Genomic DNA, 18,721 nt, shown 5'->3' with positions numbered 1-18,721 from the left:
ATCCTCACTAATAATACAGCATCCTCACTAATAATACAGCGTCCTCACTAATAATACAGCATCCTCACTAATAATACAGCATCCTCACTAATAATACAGCATCCCCACTAATAGAGCATCCTCACTAATAATACAGCATCTCCACTAATAATACAGCATCCTCACTAATAATACAGCATCCTCACTAATAGAGCATCCTCACTAATAATACAGCATCCTCACTAATAATACAGCATCCTCACTAATAATACAGCATCCTCACTAATAGAGCATCCTCACTAATAATACAGCATCCTCACTAATAATACAGCGTCCTCACTAACAATACAGCATCCTCACTAATAATACAGCATCCTCACTAATAGAGCATCCTCACTAATAGAGCATCCTCACTAATAATAGAGCATTCTCACTAATAATACAGCATCCTCACTAATACAGCATCCTCACTAATAATACAGCATCCTCACTAATAATACAGCATCCTCACTAATAATACAGCATCCTCACTAATACAGCATCCTCACTAATAATACAGCATCCTCACTAATAATAGAGCATTCTCACTAATAATACAGCATCCTCACTAATACAGCATCCTCACTTATAATACAGCATTCTCACTAATAATACAGCATCCTCACTAATAATACAGCATCCTCACTAATAGAGCATCCTCACTAATAATACAGCATCCTCACTAATAATACAGCATCCCCACTAATAATACAGCATCCTCACTAATAATACAGCATCCTCACTAATAATACAGCATCCTCACTAATAATACAGCATCCTCACTAATACAGCATCCTCACTAATAATACAGCATCCTCACTAATAATAGAGCATTCTCACTAATAATACAGCATCCTCACTAATACAGCATCCTCACTAATAATACAGCATCCTCACTAATAATAGAGCATTCTCACTAATAATACAGCATCCTCACTAATACAGCATCCTCACTTATAATACAGCATCCTCACTAATAATACAGCATCCTCACTAATAATACAGCATCCTCACTAATAGAGCATCCTCCCTAATAATACAGCATCCTCCCTAATAATACAGCATCCTCACTAATAATACAGCATCCTCACTAATAATACAGCATCCTCACTAATAATACAGCATCCTCACTAATAATACAGCATCCTCACTAATAATAGAGCATCCTCCCTAATAATACAGTATCCTCACTAATAATACAGCATCCTCACTAATAATACAGCATCCTCACTAATAATACAGCATCCTCACTAATAATACAGCATCCTCACTAATAGAGCATCCTCACTAATAATACAGCATCCCCACTAATAATAGAGTATCCTCACTAATAATACAGCATCCTCACTAATAATACAGCATCCTCACTAATAATACAGCATCCTCACTAATAATACAGCATCCTCACTAATAATACAGCATCCTCACTAATAATACAGCATCCTCACTAATAGAGCATCCTCACTAATACAGCATCCTCACTAATAATACAGCATCCTCACTAATAGAGCATCCTCCCTAATAATACAGCATCCTCCCTAATAATACAGCATCCTCACTAATAATACAGCATCCTCACTAATAATACAGCATCCTCACTAATAATACAGCATCCTCACTAATAATACAGCATCCTCACTAATAATAGAGCATCCTCCCTAATAATACAGTATCCTCACTAATAATACAGCATCCTCACTAATAATACAGCATCCTCACTAATAATACAGCATCCTCACTAATAATACAGCATCCTCACTAATAATACAGCATCCTCACTAATAATACAGCATCCTCACTAATAATACAGCATCCCCACTAATAATACAGCATCCTCACTAATAGAGCATCCTCACTAATAATACAGCATCCCCACTAATAATAGAGTATCCTCACTAATAATACAGCATCCTCACTAATAATACAGCATCCTCACTAATAATACAGCATCCTCACTAATAATACAGCATCCTCACTAATACAGCATCCTCACTAATAATACAGCATCCTCACTAATAATACAGCATCCTCACTAATAGAGCATCCTCCCTAATAATACAGCATCCTCCCTAATAATACAGCATCCTCACTAATAATACAGCATCCTCACTAATAATACAGCATCCTCACTAATAATACAGCATCCTCACTAATAATACAGCATCCTCACTAATACAGCATCCTCACTAATAATACAGCATCCTCACTAATAATACAGCATCCTCACTAATAATACAGCATCCCCACTAATAATACAGCATCCTTGCTAATAATACAGCATCCTCACTAATACAGCATCCTCACTAATAATACAGCATCCTCACTAATACAGCATCCTCACTAATAATACAGCATCCTCACTAATAATACAGCATCCTCACTAATAATACAGCATCCTCACTAATAATACAGCATCCTCACTAATAGAGCATCATCACTAATAATACAGCATCCTCACTAATAATAGAGTATCCTCACTAATAATACAGCATCCTCACTAATAATACAGCATCCTCACTAATAATACAGCATCCTCACTAATAATAGAGTATCCTCACTAATAATACAGCATCCTCACTAATAATACAGCATCCTCACTAATAATACAGCATCCTCACTAATAATAGAGTATCCTCACTAATAATACAGCATCCTCACTAATACAGCATCCTCACTAATAATACAGCATCCTCACTAATAATACAGCATCCTCACTAATAATACAGCATCCTCACTAATAATACAGCATCCTCACTAATAATACAGCATCCTCACTAATAATACAGCATCCTCACTAATAATAGAGTATCCTCACTAATAATACAGCATCCTCACTAATACAGCATCCTTACTAATAATACAGCATCCTTACTAATAATACAGCATCCTCACTAATAATACAGCATCCTCACTAATAATACAGCATCCTCACTAATAATACAGCATCCTCACTAATAATACAGCATCCTCACTAATAATACAGCATCCCCACTAATAATACAGCATCCTTGCTAATAATACAGCATCCTCACTAATACAGCATCCTCACTAATAATACAGCATCCTCACTAATAATACAGCATCCCCACTAATAATACAGCATCCTCACTAATAATACAGCATCCTTACTAATAATACAGCATCCTCACTAATAATACAGCATCCTCACTAATAATACAGCATCCTCACTAATAATACAGCGTCCTCACTAATAATACAGCATCCTCACTTATAATACAGCATCCTCACTAATAATACAGCATCCTCACTAATAATACAGCATCCTCACTAATAATACAGCATCCTCACTAATAATACAGCATCCTCACTAATAATACAGCATCCCCACTAATAATACAGCATCCTCACTAATAATACAGCATCCTCACTAATAATACTGCATCCTTACTAATACAGCATCCTCACTAATAATACAGCATCCTCACTAATAATACAGCATCCTCACTAATAATACAGCATCCTCACTAATAATACAGCATCCTCACTAATAATACAGCATCCTCACTAATAATACAGCATCCTCACTAATAATACAGCATCCTCACTAATAATACAGCATCCTCACTAATAATACAGCATCCTCACTAATAGAGCATCCTCACTAATAATACAGCATCCCCACTAATAATACAGCATCCTCACTAATAATACAGCATCCTCACTAATAATACAGCATCCTCACTAATAATACAGCATCCTCACTAATACAGCATCCTCACTAATAATACAGCATCCTCACTAATAGAGCATCCTCCCTAATAATACAGCATCCTCCCTAATAATACAGCATCCTCACTAATAATACAGCATCCTCACTAATAATACAGCATCCTCACTAATAATACAGCATCCTCACTAATAATACAGCATCCCCACTAATAATACAGCATCCTCACTAATAATACAGCATCCTCACTAATAATACTGCATCCTTACTAATACAGCATCCTCACTAATAATACAGCATCCTCACTAATAATACAGCATCCTCACTAATAATACAGCATCCTCACTAATAATACAGCATCCTCACTAATAATACAGCATCCTCACTAATAATACAGCATCCTCACTAATAATACAGCATCCTCACTAATAATACAGCATCCTCACTAATAATACAGCATCCTCACTAATAGAGCATCCTCACTAATAATACAGCATCCCCACTAATAATACAGCATCCTCACTAATAATACAGCATCCTCACTAATAATACAGCATCCTCACTAATAATGCAGCATCCTCACTAATAGAGCATCCTCACTAATAGAGCATCCTCACTAATAATACAGCATCCTTACTAATAATACAGCATCCTCACTAATACAGCATCCTCACTAATAATACAGCATCCTCACTAATAATACAGCATCATCACTAATAATACAGCATCCTTACTAATAATACAGCATCCTCACTAATAGAGCATCCTCACTAATAGAGCATCCTCACTAATAATACAGCATCCTTACTAATAATACAGCATCCTCACTAGTAATACAGCATCCTCACTAATAGAGCATCCTCACTAATAGAGCATCCTCACTAATAATACAGCATCCTTACTAATAATACAGCATCCTCACTAGTAATACAGCATCCTCACTAATAATACAGCATTCTCACTAATAATACAGCATCCTCACTAATAGAGCATCCTCACTAATAATACAGCATCCTCACTAATAGAGCATCCTCACTAATAATACAGCATCCTCACTAATAATACAGCATCCTCACTAATAATACAGCATCCTCACTAATAGAGCATCCTCACTAATAATACAGCATCCTCACTAATAATAGAGCATCCTCACTAATAATACAGCATCCTCACTAATACAGCATCCTCACTAATAATACAGCATCCTCACTAATAATACAGCATCCTCACTAATAATACAGCATCCTTACTAATAATACAGCATCCTCACTAATAATACAGCATCCTCACTAATAATACAGCATCCTCACTAATAATACAGCATCCTCACTAATAATACAGCATCCTCACTAATAATACAGCATCCCCACTAATAGAGCATCCTCACTAATAATACAGCATCCCCACTAATAATACAGCATCCTCACTAATAATACAGCATCCTCACTAATAGAGCATCCTCACTAATAATACAGCATCCTCACTAATAATACAGCATCCTCACTAATAATACAGCATCCTCACTAATAGAGCATCCTCACTAATAATACAGCATCCTCACTAATAATACAGCGTCCTCACTAACAATACAGCATCCTCACTAATAATACAGCATCCTCACTAATAGAGCATCCTCACTAATAGAGCATCCTCACTAATAATAGAGCATTCTCACTAATAATACAGCATCCTCACTAATACAGCATCCTCACTAATAATACAGCATCCTCACTAATAATACAGCATCCTCACTAATAATACAGCATCCTCACTAATAATAGAGCATTCTCACTAATAATACAGCATCCTCACTAATACAGCATCCTCACTTATAATACAGCATTCTCACTAATAATACAGCATCCTCACTAATAATACAGCATCCTCACTAATAGAGCATCCTCACTAATAATACAGCATCCTCACTAATAATACAGCATCCCCACTAATAATACAGCATCCTCACTAATAATACAGCATCCTCACTAATAATAGAGTATCCTCACTAATAATACAGCATCCTCACTAATAATACAGCATCCTCACTAATAATACAGCATCCTCACTAATAATAGAGTATCCTCACTAATAATACAGCATCCTCACTAATACAGCATCCTCACTAATAGAGCATCATCACTAATAATACAGCATCCTCACTAATAATAGAGTATCCTCACTAATAATACAGCATCCTCACTAATAATACAGCATCCTCACTAATAATACAGCATCCTCACTAATAATAGAGTATCCTCACTAATAATACAGCATCCTCACTAATAATACAGCATCCTCACTAATAATACAGCATCCTCACTAATAATAGAGTATCCTCACTAATAATACAGCATCCTCACTAATACAGCATCCTCACTAATAATACAGCATCCTCACTAATAATACAGCATCCTCACTAATAATACAGCATCCTCACTAATAATACAGCATCCTCACTAATAATACAGCATCCTCACTAATAATACAGCATCCTCACTAATAATAGAGTATCCTCACTAATAATACAGCATCCTCACTAATACAGCATCCTTACTAATAATACAGCATCCTTACTAATAATACAGCATCCTCACTAATAATACAGCATCCTCACTAATAATACAGCATCCTCACTAATAATACAGCATCCTCACTAATAATACAGCATCCTCACTAATAATACAGCATCCCCACTAATAATACAGCATCCTTGCTAATAATACAGCATCCTCACTAATACAGCATCCTCACTAATAATACAGCATCCTCACTAATAATACAGCATCCCCACTAATAATACAGCATCCTCACTAATAATACAGCATCCTTACTAATAATACAGCATCCTCACTAATAATACAGCATCCTCACTAATAATACAGCATCCTCACTAATAATACAGCGTCCTCACTAATAATACAGCATCCTCACTTATAATACAGCATCCTCACTAATAATACAGCATCCTCACTAATAATACAGCATCCTCACTAATAATACAGCATCCTCACTAATAATACAGCATCCTCACTAATAATACAGCATCCCCACTAATAATACAGCATCCTCACTAATAATACAGCATCCTCACTAATAATACTGCATCCTTACTAATACAGCATCCTCACTAATAATACAGCATCCTCACTAATAATACAGCATCCTCACTAATAATACAGCATCCTCACTAATAATACAGCATCCTCACTAATAATACAGCATCCTCACTAATAATACAGCATCCTCACTAATAATACAGCATCCTCACTAATAATACAGCATCCTCACTAATAATACAGCATCCTCACTAATAGAGCATCCTCACTAATAATACAGCATCCCCACTAATAATACAGCATCCTCACTAATAATACAGCATCCTCACTAATAATACAGCATCCTCACTAATAATACAGCATCCTCACTAATACAGCATCCTCACTAATAATACAGCATCCTCACTAATAGAGCATCCTCCCTAATAATACAGCATCCTCCCTAATAATACAGCATCCTCACTAATAATACAGCATCCTCACTAATAATACAGCATCCTCACTAATAATACAGCATCCTCACTAATAATACAGCATCCCCACTAATAATACAGCATCCTCACTAATAATACAGCATCCTCACTAATAATACTGCATCCTTACTAATACAGCATCCTCACTAATAATACAGCATCCTCACTAATAATACAGCATCCTCACTAATAATACAGCATCCTCACTAATAATACAGCATCCTCACTAATAATACAGCATCCTCACTAATAATACAGCATCCTCACTAATAATACAGCATCCTCACTAATAATACAGCATCCTCACTAATAGAGCATCCTCACTAATAATACAGCATCCCCACTAATAATACAGCATCCTCACTAATAATACAGCATCCTCACTAATAATACAGCATCCTCACTAATAATGCAGCATCCTCACTAATAGAGCATCCTCACTAATAGAGCATCCTCACTAATAATACAGCATCCTTACTAATAATACAGCATCCTCACTAATACAGCATCCTCACTAATAATACAGCATCCTCACTAATAATACAGCATCATCACTAATAATACAGCATCCTTACTAATAATACAGCATCCTCACTAATAGAGCATCCTCACTAATAGAGCATCCTCACTAATAATACAGCATCCTTACTAATAATACAGCATCCTCACTAGTAATACAGCATCCTCACTAATAGAGCATCCTCACTAATAGAGCATCCTCACTAATAATACAGCATCCTTACTAATAATACAGCATCCTCACTAGTAATACAGCATCCTCACTAATAATACAGCATTCTCACTAATAATACAGCATCCTCACTAATAGAGCATCCTCACTAATAATACAGCATCCTCACTAATAGAGCATCCTCACTAATAATACAGCATCCTCACTAATAATACAGCATCCTCACTAATAATACAGCATCCTCACTAATAGAGCATCCTCACTAATAATACAGCATCCTCACTAATAATAGAGCATCCTCACTAATAATACAGCATCCTCACTAATACAGCATCCTCACTAATAATACAGCATCCTCACTAATAATACAGCATCCTCACTAATAATACAGCATCCTTACTAATAATACAGCATCCTCACTAATAATACAGCATCCTCACTAATAATACAGCATCCTCACTAATAATACAGCATCCTCACTAATAATACAGCATCCTCACTAATAATACAGCATCCTCACTAATAATACAGCATCCCCACTAATAGAGCATCCTCACTAATAATACAGCATCCCCACTAATAATACAGCATCCTCACTAATAATACAGCATCCTCACTAATAGAGCATCCTCACTAATAATACAGCATCCTCACTAATAATACAGCATCCTCACTAATAATACAGCATCCTCACTAATAGAGCATCCTCACTAATAATACAGCATCCTCACTAATAATACAGCGTCCTCACTAACAATACAGCATCCTCACTAATAATACAGCATCCTCACTAATAGAGCATCCTCACTAATAGAGCATCCTCACTAATAATAGAGCATTCTCACTAATAATACAGCATCCTCACTAATACAGCATCCTCACTAATAATACAGCATCCTCACTAATAATACAGCATCCTCACTAATAATACAGCATCCTCACTAATAATAGAGCATTCTCACTAATAATACAGCATCCTCACTAATACAGCATCCTCACTTATAATACAGCATTCTCACTAATAATACAGCATCCTCACTAATAATACAGCATCCTCACTAATAGAGCATCCTCACTAATAATACAGCATCCTCACTAATAATACAGCATCCCCACTAATAATACAGCATCCTCACTAATAATACAGCATCCTCACTAATAATACAGCATCCTCACTAATAATACAGCATCCTCACTAATAATACAGCATCCTCACTAATACAGCATCCTCACTAATAATACAGCATCCTCACTAATAATAGAGCATTCTCACTAATAATACAGCATCCTCACTAATACAGCATCCTCACTAATAATACAGCATCCTCACTAATAATAGAGCATTCTCACTAATAATACAGCATCCTCACTAATACAGCATCCTCACTTATAATACAGCATCCTCACTAATAATACAGCATCCTCACTAATAATACAGCATCCTCACTAATAGAGCATCCTCCCTAATAATACAGCATCCTCCCTAATAATACAGCATCCTCACTAATAATACAGCATCCTCACTAATAATACAGCATCCTCACTAATAATACAGCATCCTCACTAATAATACAGCATCCTCACTAATAATAGAGCATCCTCCCTAATAATACAGTATCCTCACTAATAATACAGCATCCTCACTAATAATACAGCATCCTCACTAATAATACAGCATCCTCACTAATAATACAGCATCCTCACTAATAGAGCATCCTCACTAATAATACAGCATCCCCACTAATAATAGAGTATCCTCACTAATAATACAGCATCCTCACTAATAATACAGCATCCTCACTAATAATACAGCATCCTCACTAATAATACAGCATCCTCACTAATAATACAGCATCCTCACTAATAATACAGCATCCTCACTAATAGAGCATCCTCACTAATACAGCATCCTCACTAATAATACAGCATCCTCACTAATAGAGCATCCTCCCTAATAATACAGCATCCTCCCTAATAATACAGCATCCTCACTAATAATACAGCATCCTCACTAATAATACAGCATCCTCACTAATAATACAGCATCCTCACTAATAATACAGCATCCTCACTAATAATAGAGCATCCTCCCTAATAATACAGTATCCTCACTAATAATACAGCATCCTCACTAATAATACAGCATCCTCACTAATAATACAGCATCCTCACTAATAATACAGCATCCTCACTAATAATACAGCATCCTCACTAATAATACAGCATCCTCACTAATAATACAGCATCCCCACTAATAATACAGCATCCTCACTAATAGAGCATCCTCACTAATAATACAGCATCCCCACTAATAATAGAGTATCCTCACTAATAATACAGCATCCTCACTAATACAGCATCCTCACTAATAATACAGCATCCTCACTAATAATACAGCATCCTCACTAATAATACAGCATCCTCACTAATAATACAGCATCCTCACTAATACAGCATCCTCACTAATAATACAGCATCCTCACTAATAATACAGCATCCTCACTAATAGAGCATCCTCCCTAATAATACAGCATCCTCCCTAATAATACAGCATCCTCACTAATAATACAGCATCCTCACTAATAATACAGCATCCTCACTAATAATACAGCATCCTCACTAATAATACAGCATCCTCACTAATACAGCATCCTCACTAATAATACAGCATCCTCACTAATAATACAGCATCCTCACTAATAATACAGCATCCCCACTAATAATACAGCATCCTTGCTAATAATACAGCATCCTCACTAATACAGCATCCTCACTAATAATACAGCATCCTCACTAATACAGCATCCTCACTAATAATACAGCATCCTCACTAATAATACAGCATCCTCACTAATAATACAGCATCCTCACTAATAATACAGCATCCTCACTAATAGAGCATCATCACTAATAATACAGCATCCTCACTAATAATAGAGTATCCTCACTAATAATACAGCATCCTCACTAATAATACAGCATCCTCACTAATAATACAGCATCCTCACTAATAATAGAGTATCCTCACTAATAATACAGCATCCTCACTAATAATACAGCATCCTCACTAATAATACAGCATCCTCACTAATAATAGAGTATCCTCACTAATAATACAGCATCCTCACTAATACAGCATCCTCACTAATAATACAGCATCCTCACTAATAATACAGCATCCTCACTAATAATACAGCATCCTCACTAATAATACAGCATCCTCACTAATAATACAGCATCCTCACTAATAATACAGCATCCTCACTAATAATAGAGTATCCTCACTAATAATACAGCATCCTCACTAATACAGCATCCTTACTAATAATACAGCATCCTTACTAATAATACAGCATCCTCACTAATAATACAGCATCCTCACTAATAATACAGCATCCTCACTAATAATACAGCATCCTCACTAATAATACAGCATCCTCACTAATAATACAGCATCCCCACTAATAATACAGCATCCTTGCTAATAATACAGCATCCTCACTAATACAGCATCCTCACTAATAATACAGCATCCTCACTAATAATACAGCATCCCCACTAATAATACAGCATCCTCACTAATAATACAGCATCCTTACTAATAATACAGCATCCTCACTAATAATACAGCATCCTCACTAATAATACAGCATCCTCACTAATAATACAGCGTCCTCACTAATAATACAGCATCCTCACTTATAATACAGCATCCTCACTAATAATACAGCATCCTCACTAATAATACAGCATCCTCACTAATAATACAGCATCCTCACTAATAATACAGCATCCTCACTAATAATACAGCATCCCCACTAATAATACAGCATCCTCACTAATAATACAGCATCCTCACTAATAATACTGCATCCTTACTAATACAGCATCCTCACTAATAATACAGCATCCTCACTAATAATACAGCATCCTCACTAATAATACAGCATCCTCACTAATAATACAGCATCCTCACTAATAATACAGCATCCTCACTAATAATACAGCATCCTCACTAATAATACAGCATCCTCACTAATAATACAGCATCCTCACTAATAGAGCATCCTCACTAATAATACAGCATCCCCACTAATAATACAGCATCCTCACTAATAATACAGCATCCTCACTAATAATACAGCATCCTCACTAATAATACAGCATCCTCACTAATACAGCATCCTCACTAATAATACAGCATCTTCACTAATAGAGCATCCTCCCTAATAATACAGCATCCTCCCTAATAATACAGCATCCTCACTAATAATACAGCATCCTCACTAATAATACAGCATCCTCACTAATAATACAGCATCCTCACTAATAATACAGCATCCCCACTAATAATACAGCATCCTCACTAATAATACAGCATCCTCACTAATAATACTGCATCCTTACTAATACAGCATCCTCACTAATAATACAGCATCCTCACTAATAATACAGCATCCTCACTAATAATACAGCATCCTCACTAATAATACAGCATCCTCACTAATAATACAGCATCCTCACTAATAATACAGCATCCTCACTAATAATACAGCATCCTCACTAATAATACAGCATCCTCACTAATAATACAGCATCCTCACTAATAGAGCATCCTCACTAATAATACAGCATCCCCACTAATAATACAGCATCCTCACTAATAATACAGCATCCTCACTAATAATACAGCATCCTCACTAATAATGCAGCATCCTCACTAATAGAGCATCCTCACTAATAGAGCATCCTCACTAATAATACAGCATCCTTACTAATAATACAGCATCCTCACTAATACAGCATCCTCACTAATAATACAGCATCCTCACTAATAATACAGCATCATCACTAATAATACAGCATCCTTACTAATAATACAGCATCCTCACTAATAGAGCATCCTCACTAATAGAGCATCCTCACTAATAATACAGCATCCTTACTAATAATACAGCATCCTCACTAGTAATACAGCATCCTCACTAATAGAGCATCCTCACTAATAGAGCATCCTCACTAATAATACAGCATCCTTACTAATAATACAGCATCCTCACTAGTAATACAGCATCCTCACTAATAATACAGCATTCTCACTAATAATACAGCATCCTCACTAATAGAGCATCCTCACTAATAATACAGCATCCTCACTAATAGAGCATCCTCACTAATAATACAGCATCCTCACTAATAATACAGCATCCTCACTAATAGAGCATCCTCACTAATAATACAGCATCCTCACTAATAATAGAGCATCCTCACTAATAATACAGCATCCTCACTAATACAGCATCCTCACTAATAATACAGCATCCTCACTAATAATACAGCATCCTCACTAATAATACAGCATCCTCACTAATAATACAGCATCCTCACTAATAATACAGCATCCTCACTAATAATACAGCATCCTCACTAATAATACAGCATCCTCACTAATAATACAGCATCCTCACTAATAATACAGCATCCTCACTAATAATACAGCATCCTCACTAATAATACAGCATCCTCACTAATAATACAGCGTCCTCACTAATAATACAGCATCCTCACTAATAATACAGCATCCTCACTAATAATACAGCGTCCTCACTAATAATACAGCATCCTCACTAATAATACAGCATCCTCACTAATAATACAGCATCCTCACTAATAATACAGCATCCTCACTAATAATACAGCATCCTCACTAATACAGCATCCTCACTAATAATACAGCATCCTCACTAATAATACAGCATCCTCACTAATAATACAGCATCCTCACTAATAATACAGCATCCTCACTAATAATACAGCATCCTCACTAATAATACAGCATCCTCACTAATAATACAGCATCCTCACTAATAATACAGCATCCTCACTAATAATACAGCATCCTTACTAATAATACAGCATCCTCACTAATAATACAGCATCATCACTAATAATACAGCCTCCTCACTAATAATACAGCATCCTCACTAATAATACAGCATCCTCACTAATAATACAGCATCCTCACTAATAATACAGCATCCTCACTAATAATAGAGTACTCTCAGAAATCTTCTGATCTTTTGAAATACCTAGACTTTGTCGGGTAAGTCAGTTTTGACAATTTGATGTAAACAATTTTTAGACAAAAGGCCAATATATATAATATATAGATTTAGGCACTGCCTAAAAGCGGAGCCAGCATTGAACACCTTTTGTGTATCGAGGTATTTTTGGGGGATCTAGGATCCTGCTCTTTACTGAGATTTATTTATTGTACCAACCAAATGGATCCAGGCCTCATTCAATAATTTAAATTATGCAGTACATCAAAGTTAACAAACACAATTCCTGGTGTGAATATGGCTGTGAAAGTTGTCAAGAGTCTAATGGTAAATTCTTATGTCCCATCATAGAAGTTCCATTATAAATATTTTTTTTAATCAAAACATTACTCTGACAAGCTTTGCCCTTGTGCAGAAAATGTTATGGATGTAACAGCATTCCAAAGATTCAAAATAATATATTTAGACTGTTTAGATGCCATACTGTAATTTTTATGTATTGATTTAGAGGCGTTCTCTCCTTTATTGGACCGAATATTCAGAAAAATGTCTGGAAATTAAAATCCAAAAATATATCTCCTTTCATGCATTACATATTGGTGCAACCCCCTTTACCTTATAGTGGCCTTGTTGTTGGTGGCCTACTCCCAAATGAATGCAATGAAGAAAAAACAGATTGATTTTGGAAGCAAATCCTAAAAAAAACATCCAAGGCATCACTGACAGTGCTAAAAGGCTAACTTCTAATTTCAAACCAAACCCTTTCATTGATCTATGTTTGGGGTAGAGAGGAAGCAAAGAATATCAATTGACTAAAAAATAGTCGACGGGAGAGGAGATATAAAGTAAATTGACTCAACTTGAAAGGTTTGGTGAAAAAAATATAACAGTAATGAAAATAATGTGATTGAGCATTTCTTGACATTTCCCTTTTCCCATTATCTTAACCCTTTTACCACCACAGGCCTCTAAAGAGGCCATGTCTATGCTATCCAAGCTATGTGAACAGAATTCTATAATTGAAAAAAAAACAAGGTTGTTGCTAGTGTTATAAAGTTTGAGTATCTTGCCCTAAAAAACCCTTCCCCTTAATAAAAGTTCCATTAATGTACATTTTTAAAGCTACATTCTCACAAGCTTTGTCCTTGCGAAGAATAATGGATGAATCAGGATTTCAAAGATGGAATATAGTGTCATACACAATTTTAGATAAGATGCAATACTGAAGTTTTAAAATGCACCATTTTAAGTGGTGATTTTCCATCCCCATGGGAATTAATATCTACAAATATACATCCAGTAATGCATTATATTTTGGTGTTTTGAGAAACCCTGGATCCAACTATTCCAATGAAATAAATCTAAACCTCTAAAATAAATGTAATGGGAAAGAGACTTGGAAAGGAAATCATAAAAAGGAGATATAAGTGAGAGTACTAAATGAAAATTACTAATTTAAAAATCAAATCTGTTCATTAATTTATTTTTGGTGTAGAGGGGAAATAGCAAAGAGCATCAATTGCATAAAAATAGTCAACAGGGAGAAGAAAAAGGAAGAAATATGACTCTTCTTTAAATGTTTGAAAAGAAAATATAATAACAATAATGTGATAATTATATTCAGTACTTTTCTAAAATATCACCTTTCCCATTATCTTTAGGTTGATATAAAACTGTTTTCTTTACAGATTTATTATTTAAAAAGCAAAAGTTTGTTTTTAGTTTTATATAATATAAGTATCTTGTTCTAAAAAAAAACTATTGAGTGTGTACTGCTGAATCACATAGTAATGAACTAGTCATTTGCGCCCCCTCCCTTATGGTCCCACAGAAGTCAGGGGTTTTAGACCACTTTTTAACCAGAATATGTCAAGAGGGGTGGTGGTATTGACTGTTTTTGACTCTTAACTTGGAAACAGGCTTTTATTAAAGTTTAATCCCCCACCCTTCCCTGGGACCATGGGTGTGGTGTTATCAAATGACTAGTAAATAAGAACATCCTACTGTTCTCTTCAAGACATGGTTTTTAATTCGCATGTCTTCCAGTCTTTAGCATTCATCTTGGCCCTCAGGTAGTTCCTGGTTCATAAAAGAGTGAAAACAATTATTTATTATTTCTTTCAAAACAATCTTTTCATCAAGCCATTTATAATCTAACTAATTTTCCACAACTATTTGAAAAAAAATAAACACATGAGATGCAAGATGCAGACAATACATATTAAAAATAGGGGTTGATTTTTTTTTATCCTCAGTAAGGAAAATTTCTCTTGTAAGTTGAAAAAGTTGCTGTATCTTCTAAGGATATGTATCTTCTTAGTACTAAGAGCACAGGATTAAAGACAAGAACGGTCTTCTTTAGCAGTATTTGACAAATGCAACACGATATTGGTTAGCCTTTATGAAATATCTCAACACAATCAATCTGCCCTGAAGAAGTCTTATTAAAGACGAAAATTTGGCAGAGTCGAATTCCAGTTTTTGGTGTATTGTATTTTATTCATCACAATCAAGAATATAGATAAAACGAAGAATGCCTAAACGAAAGTTGTTATGCTCAATTAATTTGATTACTAAGTTAAGCACTCGCATTCTCAAAGCATACAAAAGGACAACAAAAAGCCTAATAACTGTCATATCCTCAATAGACAATACAAATCGTCGTCCGAAACTCACCTTGCATTATTTTTGTCGCTTTCTTGTGGTTCTGTTCGCTTTTTAATGTGAACTGTTATTTGCTTAAATTCACTAGCTAAAACCAGATAAACCTTGACGTGAATGAATGTTAGTAGATCTCCTCTAGTTGAATTTATCCTCAAGTCACAAAATTTGAGGCAAAATAAATAATCATCGCATCATCGACAAGAACTTTTTCCCTTGCTCCGTGCTTGTATTTAGTCGCCATTTCGGGGCCGAGTGGGGCCTGGGAGTCGCGCGGCTGGCTGGCTGGCTGGCGAGTGACACCACAGGGTACCCGCGCGATGACCACAAAAACCAAGTCGCATACCTATACCATATTTCTATGCCTATGGAGCTACGCGCGCTGGCTCCGCTATTACATATTGCGCAAAATAATACCTGTATCTCATGATATCTGTGGGAGGGGCTTCAGTTATTGTACTAGCTATGGGAGAAACGCTTATATCTTTCATACCTGTTCTAGTAACTTCTCAAGATTGCGACACATGGATTGAGCTGAGCTAAAGACAAAGACAAATAATAGAACTTAGCGGGAGATGATACTGACCCAGACAACAAATTCATTAAACATTAATTGCTTCACCTTGCTTTCTGTTTACATTCCTATATAGAGCGCCGCCCGCCGAGTTCTGACTTGGCTCATCTATAACATTATTTGTTTCATCGTTTTTGGGGGACCATTTTAAAACCAATGAAAATTCTTTGACGAAATTCTGAACGCCATCTTTCCGTAAGGCCTGAGAGAAAGCCTGAAGGTCAGTTGGAAATTATTAACCCCCTCCCATAGCGTCATTATGAAATGACGCTATGACGTCATTTAAGGACATACGGTTATAAATATCAATAAAAACTCGGTAGCAAAATCTAAAGCTTTTTGACAATATTTAATCTTTGTTTCAAGTTGTATTATTGATTTCAAGTGGATATGAATGCTGTTTGTTATTTTTACAAGCACTATTTCAAGAATGTCAAAAATTGACAAAAAAACACTGCCCCTCCTCCCCTAAAATAGAGATGTAAATTTTTATTGTTTTTTTTTAAACTTGGTATAAAAGTTTATATGACATGTTCTGCCCAATTTGTAATTGCTATGGTTACCAGGTACACATATTAAAATGTTGTTTTCAACAAACTGATCCCAGATTTTTAGGAAAAGTCATCAAATTTTGATGCTCTACCCCTAAAAGGTGTGCGTTTGTGCTCGCTCATTTGTGTTTGCCTCCTAGTTAAAAACAACGTTTTCGTAGTGCCATACATATTATTCATATATTCCTATACCAGTATACGGATATTTTGTTTCCGTCTGGTAGCCGGCGGCATTTGTTTCCCCGATCTTTTTTTTTTTTTCAACGCCTAGTTCTCCAGACAACTGTTAATGTAATCTAATTTATGTCCACAGATATTCCTATATTGTACAACTTTACTAGGAATTGTCCTCTTTAAAACGGTCTAAAAAAGCTTGGCAAATGCCAATGTTCGGGTGGTATACTCAGTGGGATACCTAAAAACTGTCGCAAATAGTCGAATAACGAATTCGAACGTTCTAGAAAACCAATAGATTGCCATATAGCCAGCATATACAGACAACAGTAAATTACAGACCCTGGATCTAAGGACAACTCATTTATATGAGTCTAATATGGGCGATGGTTACGTTAGCTTGGTGAAAGGTGTGAGATTTTTGTTTCAACATTCGTCTTGCTTATGTGGTGATCGTAGGAATGACAATGAAGCAAAGCTGTTTGGTCTCATGCTGTGGCAGCAACACTGATTCAGTGAGTGATCTCAGGCTATAGGGAGAGGGGTGGGGATAGAAGCGAGTGTATAACTATTGAGAACCCGCACCAACTTTCATACAGAGACGAAAGACGGAAAGTCATCCCTACGAGCTTGCTTGCTGCTAGAAAAAAGCTCAGCTTGTTAAGTAAGCCATAGGGCAATGTGGAGGCTGGAGATAGTGAAAGGGTGTTGATGCATGCAGTATGCACCAGTAAACAGCGCAAGCTGTGATAGTTAAACAAGTTATTACCAGA

The sequence above is a fragment of the Nematostella vectensis genome, chromosome 1 (genome assembly GCF_932526225.1).
Source record: "Nematostella vectensis chromosome 1, jaNemVect1.1, whole genome shotgun sequence".
Taxonomy (NCBI): domain Eukaryota; kingdom Metazoa; phylum Cnidaria; class Anthozoa; order Actiniaria; family Edwardsiidae; genus Nematostella; species Nematostella vectensis.
This window is presented reverse-complemented; position numbering follows the sequence as displayed.